Source organism: Mauremys mutica, chromosome 1, assembly GCF_020497125.1.
Source record: "Mauremys mutica isolate MM-2020 ecotype Southern chromosome 1, ASM2049712v1, whole genome shotgun sequence".
NCBI classification, from domain to species: domain Eukaryota; kingdom Metazoa; phylum Chordata; order Testudines; family Geoemydidae; genus Mauremys; species Mauremys mutica.
This window is the reverse complement of record NC_059072.1, coordinates 162,017,750-162,032,952: the sequence shown is the minus strand read 5'-3', so window position 1 is coordinate 162,032,952 and position 15,203 is coordinate 162,017,750. Positions and strand designations below refer to the sequence as shown.

The 15,203-nt window shown below is 43.9% G+C and overlaps 1 protein-coding gene across 1 annotated transcript in view; it reads left to right on the top strand.

Moving 5' to 3' along the window:
- Positions 1 to 9,108: 9,108 nt before the first annotated feature.
- TIGIT (T cell immunoreceptor with Ig and ITIM domains) overlaps positions 9,109 to 15,203 on the top strand; it is a 77,394-nt gene continuing 71,299 nt past the window's right edge. The window contains exon 1 of the mRNA XM_044991744.1: positions 9,109 to 9,222. The gene's annotated coding sequence lies outside the window, so the exon portion shown is untranslated. The remainder of the gene's footprint in view (positions 9,223 to 15,203) is intronic.

The following is a 15,203-nucleotide window of genomic DNA, read 5'->3' as shown; positions in this document are numbered from 1 at the left end:
GAGCTTTAAAATCATGACACTCTTCTGGATAGAAAATCAATGTTTGGTAAATTCTAGAGGTGCTTTAAATAGTAGCTATTTTCTTCTTCTTTTTTTTTTTTTTTTTAACTGAATCCTGCTCATTTTCAGTCATGACCTGGCCTTGCAGGCAGAGGGCTATAAAAACCATCTCCAATAAAAAAATTTAACCCCCCTCTAAATTGTGTCTGCAATAGTTTTTCTGTGGCTTTGTCTACACTACACAGCTTTTAGCGACATGGCTGTGTTGTCACAGCCGTGCTGCTAAAAGCCACGCAGTGCACCTGCTGTTTGTTGGCTCTCCTGTTGACAAAAAACTTCCACCCCCAACGAGCGGCATTTGCATTGCCGACAACACGCTGTTCACACTGGCACTTGTCACGGCAAAACATTTGTCTTTTGGGTGCGGAGTAACAACTCTGAAAGACAAAAGTTTTATTGTTCAGTTGCCAGTGTGGACAGCCTAAGACATGGACAAGATGCATAGAATTGATAGTGCAGAGCAGTCCCCAAAGGATTAACTGGTGCTGCTTTGAGGTGACTCGCATAATTCACTAGTAGATTCGTCTCTCATCAGTAATGCAGCTAACCTGTGCACATACTGGAGAAGGCTTTAGAGCGCATGTGCCATCCTGTCGTAGGCATGGTAACAGCAATCCGACAAAGAGGGAGTGGAGTTAAAACCCTCTGATAACTTGGTTATAGACAGACCTGGCTCTGGCATGAAAGGGGATAAAGAAGAGTTAACATCCTACCATAGCAAAAGGCTTCTGCTCTTTCTGCTTTGGAGCTGCCACTGTATGAAGGGCAGAAGGGTACAAGATCATCTACCTCCATCTTCCCATTAGGGCATATCAATGGGACATGCAGTGGCTTCTGTGCTGTGAGGTGAGAGATGAAAGCTGGCTGCCCTGTTATTTCTACATCCATTCAGTCTAATTAAACGGATAAGGAATGAGAGCTGTGAAGGCAAGAGACAGACTGACACTGTCTAAGGCTTCTGACAATTTCAATAGGTCTCTGTCTCACTACCTCTATCTCATTAAAAGTGCAGCAGAAAAACCCCTCCCCTCTTCCTTGCTCATGCCCTCACCCCTGCAGTTGTTTTTATGCCTGTATGCGTATGAATACTCCACAGAGCACTTTGTGACTGTAGTTTCGATGGAGGGGGCTCGCTGTGTTGTTGACCTGGCTTGTTTAAACTTCAAGGCTGAGATTTCCAAAGCTGCTTCTAAATGACTTGGATGCTCAGTTAGTTCACATTGAAATTAATGGGATTTGAGCATCTAGATCCATTAGACAGCTTTGAACATCTCAGCCTTAATATTTTCCACCATGTATAACACAGTCTAGCCAAAGAGATGGCATAGGGGTCTGAGTATCAAGTTTGAAGCATCCAAATGCTCTAATAGAACCTCAGATATGAAGGTCATCAGTTTTATCTTAGCCCTTCATCTTTCCAAGGTAGATACACAGCAGTTTTCATCACGTGGGTCCTTTAGAAAACAACTTAAATCCCAAGGTCCTATCTGCTGTGCTTAGACATTAGATCCCACTGATGTTTCATGTGGGAGGGGTTTGTTCCTAGATCCTTGGCCAGACTTTTCCCTGCTCCCTCTGTTCTGCTGTGCACCCGCTGACTGCTACCTTCCAACTCAGTGATGGCTGCATTTCAGTGGGGCTGTGTGTTGTGAAGCACTCCCTTGGGCTGAAGGATGCTGTGTAATAATGCTTTGTACGTATGTGGACTTGCAATGCCCCCACAGGATAGAGCTCAGACGTATCCCTATTTTAAAAATGAGGAAACTGAGGCATGGAAAAGTGAAGTGACTTCTCCAAGGTCTCTCAGCAAGTCAATGGCAGAGCTGGAATTCTTGATTCTTAACCATGTGCCTTAATATTGCCCTTTCTAGTTGTACTGCACTCTGCTGCACAGTACTGTACTTGACATTTTGCAATGTGTAAGAACACTTTTGTGTGCTGTATGTAAAAGGGGTGTCTTCCTTATGTCTTAGGAAAGTTAGATGCTAAAATAGAGGAGGAGCAGGTGGGTTGGAACAGAACAGGGATCGGGATGGAGTAGGTGTCATGGAAGAGTTACAGATGGCTTTCACAGAGTGGATGAGGGAATGGAGATGAGGTGTCTGGGGGGATGGAGCAGAAGTTGAGATGGTTTGGACTTGGCAAGGCCTGCACAGAATGGAGTGGGAGCTGTTCCAAGTGCCCGCAACAGGCATTGCCAAGACTGATGTAAAGGTGTTACTGGGAACTAAGTTTCTAATTTCTTTTGTCAGTTTCTCTTTTTTTTTTTTTTTTAAATAGTGGGGAGGAACTCTTTTGGTGTTGAGAAAGTTCTAAACTAGGACTGTCAAGCGATTAAAAAAATGAATTGCAATTAATCGTGCTGTTCAACAATAATAAATACCATTTATTTAAATATTTTTGGATGTTTTCTACATTTTCAAATATATTGATTTTGTGGAGGCCAAGAATTAATTAATAAAGGTTTGAAGGGATCTTAATGTATGTTAGCTAATTAGCAGAGGTTAAGCTGTTACCCTGTATCTGGTGCAGAGTGAATTGTGTGAAAAGTCGTTACGACCTTGTGAATTGCAGTCTTGTTTTCTGTTCTGGTATTGCAGACAAATAAGATAATGAATAGGCTTATGTATAAACAAATGCAAATGTTTACTTTTACTGTCTGCAAGTTTGCTAGCCACTGTCTGTTAAGAAGGTATAAAGATTGTTATGATTGTTTTACTAATTGAGAGAGATCTGTTCAGGACAAGGGGCAACCCAGTTCCTGACACTCTCTCCCTCTTGTGTTCACTAGAGTATTATAATAAAGTATTTGTTTTTGCTGCACCTAAACATAAGCGAGAACTGAGTTTTCTTCGACAATTTCAATTACAACACAGAATACAAAAAGAACAAGAGTACTTGTGGCAGCTTAGAGACTAACAAATTTATTTTAGCATAAGCTTTCGTGAGCTACAGCTCACTTCATCGGATGCATAGAATGGAACACACAGACAGGAGATATTTATACATTGTGACAGACCCAAACCAGTGGGGCACAGGAGTCTGGTCCTATTAGTATCCAGGAAGTGGACGGGCGAAGCCTGCCCACTGCTAAAGGGCCTCCCCCCAGCCTAAGGGGAGGATCCACAGGTCTGGGATACTAACTAAATACGTGGGACAATAAATGAAAAAACCAGGATCGGGAGTGAGGTCACAGGGCTAAACGAAGGGAACCTGATGGGGACACCGAGCAGAGAACCCCAGACAACACCCACTACTCCTCGAAGGCGTCAAGGGAGCCAGCAGACGCCGCCCAGAGGAACTCTGCCCGGATGCGTGAACGGACGGAGGAGCGGAAATAGGCCCCACAGTCGCAGGAAATCCTGTCAGCCAACCTCCTCTCCCTGGTTTTATAGATGGCCAGTTTGGCCAGGGCCAAGAGGAGGTTGACAAGGAGATCCCGCGACTTTGTGGGGCCACGGATGGGGAGTGCATAGATAAACAGGTGAGGGGAAAAATGCAACCAAAAATGCAATAGGAGATCCAAGAGGAGCCGGAACAGGGGCTGCAACCTGGCGCACTCTAAATAAACATGCGCCTGGGTCTCCTTCACGCCGCAAAAGGGGCAGGTGTTGGGGACGGGTAAACCGCGCCAAGTACACGCCCGTGCTCACGGCCCCGTGAAGGAGCCGCCAACTGACATCCTCGGCGGGCCTTGGGACCAGGGCAGAATACAAGCTGGCCCACCGGGGCTCCTCACCCTCGAGAGGTGGCAGGAGGTCCCGCCATTTTGTATCGGGGCGGGACGCGAGGGTGAGGTAGTGAAGAGTGTGGAGCACGAGCGTGTACAGATGTTTTCTTGGCGCGGTCTGGAACAGAACCAGCTGCAGATCGAGCAGCCGGCTCGCCGTGAAAGGGCAAGGGGGTCGATTGGGTCCACGGGGCAGGGGCCCGATAAAAAGGTCCACGGGGCCTGGGGTGGACACAGGAGTCTGGTAGAGGGCAAATATACTGGTCACTGGATGTGTAGTTTTCTGTTCCCTGAGTGACCAGAGCAGGGGCTGCACTAGAGTAATCAGGAACCTGCTAGAACCAATTAAGGCAGACAGGCTGATTAGATCACCTGCAGCCAATCAAGGCAGGCTAATCAGGGCACCTGGGTTTAAAAAGGAGCTCACTCCAGTCAGGCGAGGGGGAGCCGGAGGAGAGAAAGTGCGTTTGAGGAGCTGGGAGCAAGAGGCACAAGGAGCTGAGAGTGAGAGGGTGTGCTGCTGGAGGACTAAGGAGTACAAGCGTTATCAGACACCAGGAGGAAGATCCTGTGGTGAGGATAAAGAAGGTGTTTGGAGGAGGCCATGGGGAAATAGCCCAGGGAGTTGTAGCTGTCATGCAGCTGTTACAGGAGGTACTATAGACAGCTGCAATCCACAGGGCTCTGGGCTGGAACCTGGAGTAGAGGGCGGGCCCGGGTTCCCCCCAAACCTCCCAACTCCTGATCAGACACAGGAGGAGCTGACCCAGACTGTGGGGAAGATCACTGGGGTGAGCAAATCTGCCAATAAGCGCAGGGCCCACCAAGGTAGAGGAGGACCTTTGTCACAACATACATATATCTCCTGTCTGTGTGTTCCATTCTATGCATCTGATGAAGTGGGCTGTAGCTCATGAAAGCTTATGCTAAAATAAATTTGTTAGTCTCTAAGGTGCCACAAGTACTCCTGTTCTTTTTGCGGATACAGACTAACACGGCTGCTACTCTGAAACCTGACAGAATACAAAGTCTACAGTGCTCACTTTATATTTATTTTTTATTACAAATATTTGTACTGTAAAAAACAGAGTATTTTTCAATTCACCTAATACAAGTACTGCAGTGCAATCTCTTTATCATGAAAGTTAAATTTATAAATGTAGAATTATGTAAAAACAGCCACCCTGCATTCAAAAATAGAATAATGTAAAAGTTTAGGGCCTTCAAGCCATTCAGTCCTACTTCTTGTTCAGCCAGTCGCTCAGACAAACAAGTTTGTTTACATTTGCAGAAGTTAATGCTGCCTGCTTCTTGTTTAGAATATCACCTGAAAGTGAGAACAGGTGTTTACATGGCACTGTTGTAGCAAGATATTTACATGCCCGATGCGTTAAAGATTCATATGTCCCTTGATGCTTCAACCACCATTCTAGAAGCCAGGCGTCCATGCTGATGACGGGTTCTACTTGATAATGATTCAAAGCAATGTGGACTGGTGCATGTTCATTTTCATCATCTGAGTCAGATGCCACCAGCAGAAGGTTGATTTTCTTTTTTGGTGGTTTGTGTTCTATAGTTTCTGCATCAGCATCAGAGTGTTGCTCTTTTAAGACTTCTGAAAGCATGCTCCACACCTCATCCCTCTCAGATTTTGGAAGGCACTTCAGATTCTTAAACATTGGGTCGAATGCTTTAGCTGTCTTTAGAAATTTCACGTTGGTGCCTTCTTTGCATTTTATCAAATTTGCAGTGAAAGTGTTCTTAAAACGAACATGTGCTGGGTCATCATCCGAGACTGCTATAACACGAAATATATGAAAGGAGGCAGGTAAAACAGAGCAGGAGACATACAATTCTCCCCAAAGGAGTTCAGTCACAAATTTAATTAACACATTATTTTTTTAATGAGCATCATCAGCATGGAAGCATGTTCTCTGGAACAATGGCCAAAGCATGAAAAGGCATATGAATCTTTAGCACATCTGGCATGTAAATATCTTGCGACTCCAGCTATGAAAGTGCCATGCAAATGTCTGTTCTCACTTTGAGGTGACATTGTAATTAAGTGGGCAGCGTTATCTCACGTAAATACAAACAAACTTGTTTCTCTTAGCGATTGGCTGAACAAGAAGTAGGACTGAGTGGACTTGTAGGCTCTGAAGTTTTACTTTGTTTTGTTTTTGAGTGCAGTTATGTAACAAAAAAACTACATTTGTAAGTTGCACTTTCAGGATAAAGAGATTGCACTACAGTATTTGTATGAAATGATTTGTTTACAAATATTTGTACTGTAAAAACGATAAAAATGTAAAGTGATCACTGTACACTTTGTATTCTCTGTTGTAATTGAAATTGATATATTTGAAAATGTAGAAGAACATCCCAAAATATTTAATAAATTTCAATTGGTATTCTATTGTTTAACAGTGTGATTAATTGCAATTAATTTTTTTAATCGAGATTAATCACGTGAGTTAACTGCGATTAATGGACAACCCTATTCTAAACCAATGCTGCATGTCTGACTAGAAGGACAAAGGGCTAAAATGGAACTGATGAGTTTCAAGCCTGTGCTTCCAGAGAAGCTAGAAGCTGGATGCTCTTGCTTCACACCTGATACTCAGGCCCATTATGCCATCCCCTCCCAACCCACAGACATCTACAAGACAATCAGCCACCTGTATTTACCCAGCCGGTTCACACACCCCGGCTGGATAGAAAGGCTGTCATGTGACAGCTGATACAATGTGCCCGGTCACCCGAATCCACTTCCTCGTCATGTCCAGGCTCCTTCTTGCTGACACAGGCAGTGATGAGTTGCTGAGAAAACCGCAGGGTGAAATGGTGAGCTGTTCCTGCCTGATTAGAAACAGCCTTTGCTGTACTGTTCAATTAGTCTCATTTGTGGCTATGGGATAAAGCTTATTAAAACTGACAATGATCCCTGGAGCTGGGAGCCAGAAAGGTCAGCCCCACGTTGCTGATCAGACAGCAGCCTGGTTTTGCCTTTTAACGATATTTAAGTAATTATGCTGATATTAATTTTTAATTACATTAATTCTCTTGTTGGTTGTGAGGTTATTTTCCCTGCCTCATATTCCTGGGGGGTCGGGAAGGTGAGAGATACAGCTTCTGCCTGGTGCTTGGCAGCAAGAAGATACTTAACTATATGTGACCAAATTCATGAGACAGTCTCTCATTGGCCTTCCTCACTCGCCCCCAGCACTGTCATGTGATTAAACAGGGAGTGGAACTAGGAGTCAGAAATTGTAAGTTCTATTTGTGGCAGTCAGAGAGGTGCTGGGCCAAGGAAGGGCTGATATGGATGATGGCCAGAGGCTGAAAGGGCTTCTGCCCTGCAGGGGGCTGAGAATGGCTAGTTTGGGAGTAACAGAGCTGGACTGAGTCAGTAGCATCTGACCGTGCAAGGACTCATTGAACAAAAGCTAGAAGATACCATGCTTAGGATTTGTCCAACCTCAGCCAGCCATCGTGCGATTCTGTATGATTGAATACGATCATTTATTTAATTGATATTACCACTTTATACAGTTGCAACAAATCTTGAACAAAGTATGTCATGTAAGGTGTCAATGGAAAAGTTATGATTTGCTAAGTATGATTATTCTGTTTATATGCATGTACTATCTTTGCATCTGAAGTTATGAATATTGACTATGCACTGGTAGCTTACACATGTGCTATATTCCTGGGTAACACTCACCAGGTAAAATTTACATCAAGGCCATATAGCTATGTGTTGATGGCCCACTAAGGACTCCTCACTCTAACAGTGGTACACAGAAGAAACTCATCTCACCCAGTAAGCCTGCCTGTGGATGCCTCAGTAAGAATATGGGCAATGGCTGCCGCTGTGAGTATCAAAGCATGTAAGGACATGTGAAATGCTCATGTGACCCTGGACTTCATCTTGAGCCAGTAACTTTCCACAAACTGGGTGGTGAGCTTTGTTGTGAGACAGTAAATTTCCAGGCAGATGGCAGAGGATGTAAAAGTCCCCTGAGAGATCTCCATTTTGCCTCTTTCCTGCCCTGATTCTCTGGACTGTGGATTTACAACTAAAAGGAGCATTTTGAACTATGGACTGAGGACCTACCAACCTCTTGGAAATTACCAGAGACTTTACAAGCTAGCAGTCTGTAACATCACTGCTACAAACCTGACATAAGGACTTGCAGTTGTTTGTATGTATATTATCTAGTAACCATTATTAACTCTCTTCTTCTATTATTAAACCTTTAGCTCTTAGTTACTAAAGGATTGGCATCAGTGTGATTATTGGGTAAGATCTGAGCTACATATTGACTTGGCTAAGTGGCTCATCTCTTGGGATTAGAAGAACCCTATGTTTGATGGCATTGGTTTTCAGTAACCACTCATCATAGAGTCTAGTGTCTGGGTGGTGAGACTAGGGCTGGAATGCCTAAGGAAACTGCATTTTTGACTTCCTGTTGACCAGTGTGGTGAGACAGAAGTTTACTTTTGTTACTGGCTTGGTATAATCTAATGAGAGAATAACCACCAGTTTGGGATGAATCTGCCCAATTTCTCAGCAGTTTGTCCTGAATTTGGCATCCTCAGCTGTGACCCACTGAGGCACGATGACACAGAGACATGCAGTAACTCTATGGGAGTATCAGAACGAGCTGTTGGTAAGTGTCGAACCCCAACTACTTGCAATCATTTGAAACTATGATATTTTATCTTTCTTTGGTACAAGGGCAGAAGATCAGATGGGAAGCAATCAAAGAATGGCTAACTGCTCCCAAACTTATTCACTGTTACTCTTGAGAAGTAAAATGCTCAGTTAAAATGTCCACCCAGAGGGCAGTGTAGTTATCTAGACTGAGTGCCTGGATGATGTGTAAGATAAAATTGACATGACAGTTTTGTCTGAGAGAGAAAGTTACTCACAGTGTCAGCATTTGCAGCTCCCCTGGGGAAAAAGGCAAAGCTGAGCTAGGGGGGATTGTTATGCTAGCGTGTTAATGGCTGCTATCAGGGGCTTCTTCGCTCTATGAACAATTATAGAGGTGGTTTGAAGCCACTTGGTCTGCTAACCAGATGCCAGGGACTCCATGCGTCGCTCCTTTTCTCCTTCTGGTTTTCACCATCATCAACTGGGTTCTGCTCATTGATGCATAGAACATTCCCTGAAGTTTTGGAAGTGATCAGATGCCGTGTTCCAAAGTTATCACATCACATGAGATACAAACAGATAATTGAGTGTTGGGCCTCACTTTGCTTGGCTAATGGTCAAGAAATACTCTGATTTGTGTTTAAGGCTGGTCCCTACTGGAAGAGCTGATTGGCGCTGATAACCCCTTGGCCCTGCGTCCACACTAAATTGCAAGCAGAGAATGAGTTCCACTAGGCAAGATGGCAACTGTTCTTCCCTGAGCCTGTCCCAGGTAGGTTGTATATTCTTGTGGAGCTGCCTGTATGTAGTGATTGTCTAGCTGCAATTGTCTGAAGGGGCATTGCACACACCGAGTCTTATAACAGCATTCTACTGAAGTCAATCTGTTGGATCAGCTGATCAAAACCATAAGGATTTTTGAGGAGGGAATTGACTGCCTGGTATGGTATCTTTGTTTTGTGTCTTTTTTCCTGCTCCTGCTCCATATTCCAGCAAGTTGCTTCGTTTTAAGTCTGGATGCAACAGGGTTTGGTAAATACACAGAGCTGCATAATCATGTCAAACCAAAGATGTAATTGAGTCAATCAGCCAAACAGATTCAGCAGCAGAATGACAGGGCCCAGACTTGTTGAAGAAACATGTCTCCTGCTCTATTTCCGTACTCTGGCTGCAGGCAGCTTCCCCTTCCTAAAGCTTGTTTTACCTTCTTCACAATTAGGTTTAGTTCTCTTCCACCTAAAGAGACACCACAGCCTAGACGATGTGGTTCCTTCCTGCAAGCGTAACCCCCAGGTGTGATCATGTGTTATAGGTTCACTTCTGTGTCTGATCTGCAGACAATATGTCTGCAGCAAAGACCATTGCCACTACAGGGCCCTCTTGTTGGCAGAGGCCAAAGATTGAATGGCTCTGACCGTTGAGACTGAACTTCCCTCTCATCCCTAGAGACTGTCCTCCCAAGTCAGGGGTGAGATACACTGTGCTTGCATCTTATTTATGCAGCACAGGCAGATGGAGAGAGGATGTCAGTCTCCAGGACCTTCAAAATGGTGCGGTTCCCAGCCAATGGGAGCTGTGGGAGTGGTGCTTGGGGTGGGGGCAGCGTGCAGAGCCCCCTGGCTGCCCCATGCGTAGGAGCCAGAGAGAGTACATGCTGCTGCTTTCAGGAGCTGTGTGGAGTGGAGCAAGACCCCAACCCCAGCTGGAGCGGGCAAGCCCCAGACCCCACTTCCCGGCGGGAGGTTAAGGGCCAGATTAAAACGTCTGGAGGGCTGGATGTGGCCCCCTGGGCCGTAGTTTGCCCACCTCTGAGCTAGAGACTAAATTCCTGCCCCACCCCCGTAATGTTCCACTTATTGAAAACACTGTGTATGACAGTTTGTGTTGCCCTGAGACACGAGCCAGGTGAAAGGATGACACCATGGGCTTGTCTTGGCACAGATCAGAAACACGTCTGCCACATTTTTCAAAGTACAAATATTACTATATGATGTTTAGAGCACAGACTGATTTCCAACTATGTCACTGTTCTACTGTATGACACTGGGCAAATCTTTTCTTCTCTGTGCCTCATGTTCCCACTTTGTAAAAAGGGGGTAACGATGCCAATCTCACAGGGTGTTGGGAGGCCAATCATCACTTAATGTTTGTAAAGCATTATGGGTACGGTGGATGAAGGGTGTTATAGAAGTGCCAATACTACACCAAGCCACAACCAGTAGCTGCAAACTTGCTTTGCATCATTCTATTTGATTGATACAGTTTCCAGGGCACTTTCCCAAGCAAACAGTCCCAAGGACGCCAATTGCTAGCATCCAAAAGGATATTAATAGATCTCTTCTATATAGAAGCTAAGGAGAATGTTAGCCTTTAAACAAAGGAGCGGTGGTATAGGCAAGGGCGTGAATAGATCAACAGCTTCAGATGACAAGTGTGTGGGTAACAACATATCGAAGTCTGAGTTCAGGAGCAAGACAAGAGACTGAGTTGGAGCCACTGATGTATCAGGCTTAATATTGTACAGTGAGGGAATCTGAAAGAAATGTCGTGAGATCAGCTGGGGAAGGGCTTCTTGTGAAAGGAGACAAGCTTTAGATGCCTTGGCTCTTGAGATGGGGCCCATGCCGCACAGGACAGATGTGATCAACCTATTCAGGAATTACAAGGGATGAATATCCGCCAGTAAGGGATGGGATCATAAAGGGACAGTAGTTAACAACTCATTCCATGTTTGCTGACTCCAGGCTAGGACTTATGGAGACCCTGTGTGGTGACAAAAGGCAGCACAAGCTGTGTCAGTCTGGGAGTGAGAGAATCACAGAGTCCGCGTGCATCCAGCAGCCTCAGTAAAGAATCCTTACATAAGAACATAAGAACGGTCATACTGGGTCAGACCAAAGGTTCATCTAGCCCAGTATCCTGTCTACTGACAGTGGACAATGCCAGGTGCCCCAGAGGGAGTGAACCTAACAGGTAATGATCAAGTGATCTCCTTCCTGCCATCCATCTCCACCCTCTGACAAACAGAGGCTAGGGACACCATTCCTTACCCATCCTGGCTAATCGCCATTAATGGACTTAACCTCCATGAATTTATCCAGTTCTCTTTTAAACCCTCTTATACTCCTAGCCTTCACAACCTCCTCAGGCGAGGAGTTCCACAAGTTGACTGCGCAGTGTGAAGAAAAACGTCCTTTTATTTGTTTTAAACCTGCTGCCCATTAATTTCATTTGGTGGCCCCTAGTTCTTGTATTATGAGAATAAGTAAATAACTTTTCCTTATCTACTTTCTCCATCTCATTCATGATTTTATATACCTCTATCATATCCCCCCTTAGTCTCCTCTTTTCCAAGCTGAAAAGTCCTAGCCTCTTTAATCTCTCCTCATATGGGACCCATTCCAAACCCCTAATCATTTTAGTTGCCCTTCTCTGAACCTTTTCTAGTGCCAGTATGTCTTTTTTTGAGATGAGACCACATCTGTACGCAGTATTCAAGATGTGGGCGTACAATGGAGTTATATAAGGGCAATAATATATTCTCAGTCTTATTCTCTATCCCCTTTTTAATGATTCCTAACATTCTGTTTGCTTTTTTGACCGCTTCTGCACACTGCGTGGACGTCTTCAGAGAACTGTCCACGATGACTCCAAGATTTTTTTCCTGATTTGTTGTAGCTAAATTAGCCCCCATCATATTGTATGTATAGTTGGGGTTATTTTTTCCAATGTGCATTACTTTACCTTTATCCAGATTAAATTTCATTTGCCATTTTGTTGCTCAATCACTTAGTTTTGTGAGATCTTTTCGAAGTTCTTCACAGTTTGCTTTGGTCTTAACTATCTTGAGCAGTTTAGTATCATCTGCAAACTTTGTCACCTCACTTTTTACCACTTTCTCCAGGTCATTTATGAATAAGTTGAATAGGATTGATCCTGACCCTTGGGGAACACCTCTAGTTACCCCTCTCCATTCTGAGAATTTGCCATTTATTCCTACCCTTTTTCCCTGTCTTTTAACCAGTTCTCAATCCATGGAAAGGACCTTCCCTTTTATCCCATGACAACTTAATTTATGAAAGAGCCTTTGGGGAGGGACCTTGTCAAAGGCTTTCTGGAAATCTAAGTATACTATGTCCACATGTTTGTTGACCCCTTCAAAGAACTGTAATAGATTAGTAAGACATGATTTCCCTTTACAGAAACCATGTTGACTTTTGCCCAACAAGTTATGTTCTTCTATGTGTTTGACAATTTTATACTTTACTGTTGTTTCAGCTCATTTGCCCGGTACTGACGTTAGACTTACCGGTCTGTAATTGCCGGGATCACCTCTAGGGCCCTTTTTAAATATTGGTGTTACATTAGCTATCTTCCAGTCATTGGGTACAGAAGCCGATTTAAAGGACAGGTTACAAACCATAGTTAATAGTTCCGCAACTTCACATTTGAGTTCTTTCAGAACTCTTGGGTGAATGCCATCTGGTCTCGGTGACTTGTTAATGTTGAGTTTGTCAATTAATTCCAAAGCCTCCTCTAGTGACACTTCAATCTGTGACAGTTCCTCAGATTTGTCACCTACAAAAGCTGGCTTAGGTTTGGGAATCTCACTAACATCCTCAGCCATGAAGACTGAAGCAAAGAATCTATTTAGTTTCTCCGCAATGACTTTATCGTCTTTAAGCGCTCCTTTTGTATCTCGATCATCCAGGGGCACCACTGTTTTTTAGCAGGCTTCCTGCTTCTACTGTACTTAAAACATTTTTATTACCTTCTGAGTTTTTGGCTAGCCGTTCTTCAAACTCCTCTTTGGCTTTTCTTATTACATTTTTACACTTAATTTGGCAGTGTTTATGCTCCTTTCTATTTACCTCACTAGGATTTGACTTCCACTTGTTAAAAGATGCCTTTTTATCTCTCACTGCTTCTTTTACATGGTTGTTAAGCCACAGTGGCTCTTTTTTAGTTCTTTTACTGTGTTTCTTAATTTGGGGTATACATTGAAGTTGGGCCTCTATTATGGTGTCTTTAAAAAGCGTCCATGCAGCTTGCAGGGATTTCACTTTAGTCACTGTACTTTTTAATTTCTGTTTAACCCCCTCATTTTTGCATAGTTCCCCTTTTTAAAATTAAATGCCACAGTGTTGGGATGTTGAGATGCTCTTCCCACCAGAGGGATGTTAAATAATATTATAGTATGGTCATTATTTCCAAGCGGTCCTGTTATAGTTACCTCTTGGACCATCTCCGGCGCTCCACTCAGGACTAAATCGAGAGTTGCCTCTCCCCTTGTGGGTTCCTTCTATTCTAGTCTTTACAATTGAGTCCTCGCTCTTCCCTACCACGAGGGACACTATGGGGCAATTGCCATAGCTGTGTGTACTTGAATATTATAACATCAGTAAAAACAAAGCTAAGCCCTTACTCAAGCTGTGTTCTTGTGAGGGACAGCAATGTGAATAGAGCAGTCAAATGGGTCAGGGACTAGTAGAATAAACCCTTCAGCAGAAGTCTCCTCCCTCCACCTATGTCTCTTTCTAGCTATTGGTTCCTGTATAGTAACTAGGCAGCAAGAAGACCACTCATGGCAGAAGACAGAAATATGTGGCTGTCACCCATATTATAGTGGAATCCAAACCAATATCACTTGTTTAATGGCCCTAAGAGATGACAGCATATACAGTAGATCATTAGTTGCCAATTTATTGCTGATCCTTGGAAGGCAACATTATACATATGGCAACCTGGTGAGCTGCTGCTGACACAATCTAATTTACTAATACAAATCTCACCAAGGGAACAATAACCCCTCCTGCATTATCAAAACAACACAACAGATTCTGTATGCAAGCTAGACTATGCTGGCATCATCAAAACTGATTCTAAAATTACTTAATTTTAGGCACAGTCACATGAGTTTATATATAACAAACAACAAAAAGGTACCAGCAGCAAAGAGGCTATGTGAAGTGAATGACATCGCTGCTAGGAGTGAAAACAACCTAAGCTTTGAAACCTAGAGGCAGATCTTAGGACCAGATCCTCAGCTGATGTAGATGGGCATAGTGCTAGTGACTTCAGTGGAGCTATGCTGATTTACACCAGCAGAGGGTCTGGCCCCTGAACTGGTTTAATGGCTTATTCTATCCACTCTGTCTAGGTTTTCATACTACACTGCTCTGTAATGTCTGAGTGCTTGGATTGTGGTCTTTTAACTACTAAAACTGAACTGACTGTAGAGGTCAACCCCTCGATGGAGAGAACAGGGGAACACTGGTTCCTCTGTACATTATTTACTAGCTCACTTACTTAGTCTCATCAGTAGATTTGTGGGGAGCAATTTCTCTCTTGTTCTTATACACCCCAGTGGGCACATTCCTGACATCTCATCAAGAAGACAGTACAAACACACCCGCTGTTAGCAATGTGCTCTCCATAGTGAGAGAAACCAGCAATGAAAGGATGAGTAAGTTCTTAAAGCATATGCACAGAAGCTAAGGGTATGCCTACACTGCAGTCAGAGGTGTGAGTGCAGCACATGTAGACAGACCCAGATAAGCTTTAATCTAGTGTGATAGACCCAGGCCAGTTGGGAACAGCAGAGTAGCAGAAGGGAGATATACTGGCCACTGGATAAGCAGTTTTCTGTTCCCTGAGTGACCAGAGCAGTGGCTGCTCCAGGCTAATGAGAACACCTGACTCCAATTAACCTGCTAAGAGTCAGGTGAGGCTGTTAAGCACCTGACTCTAATT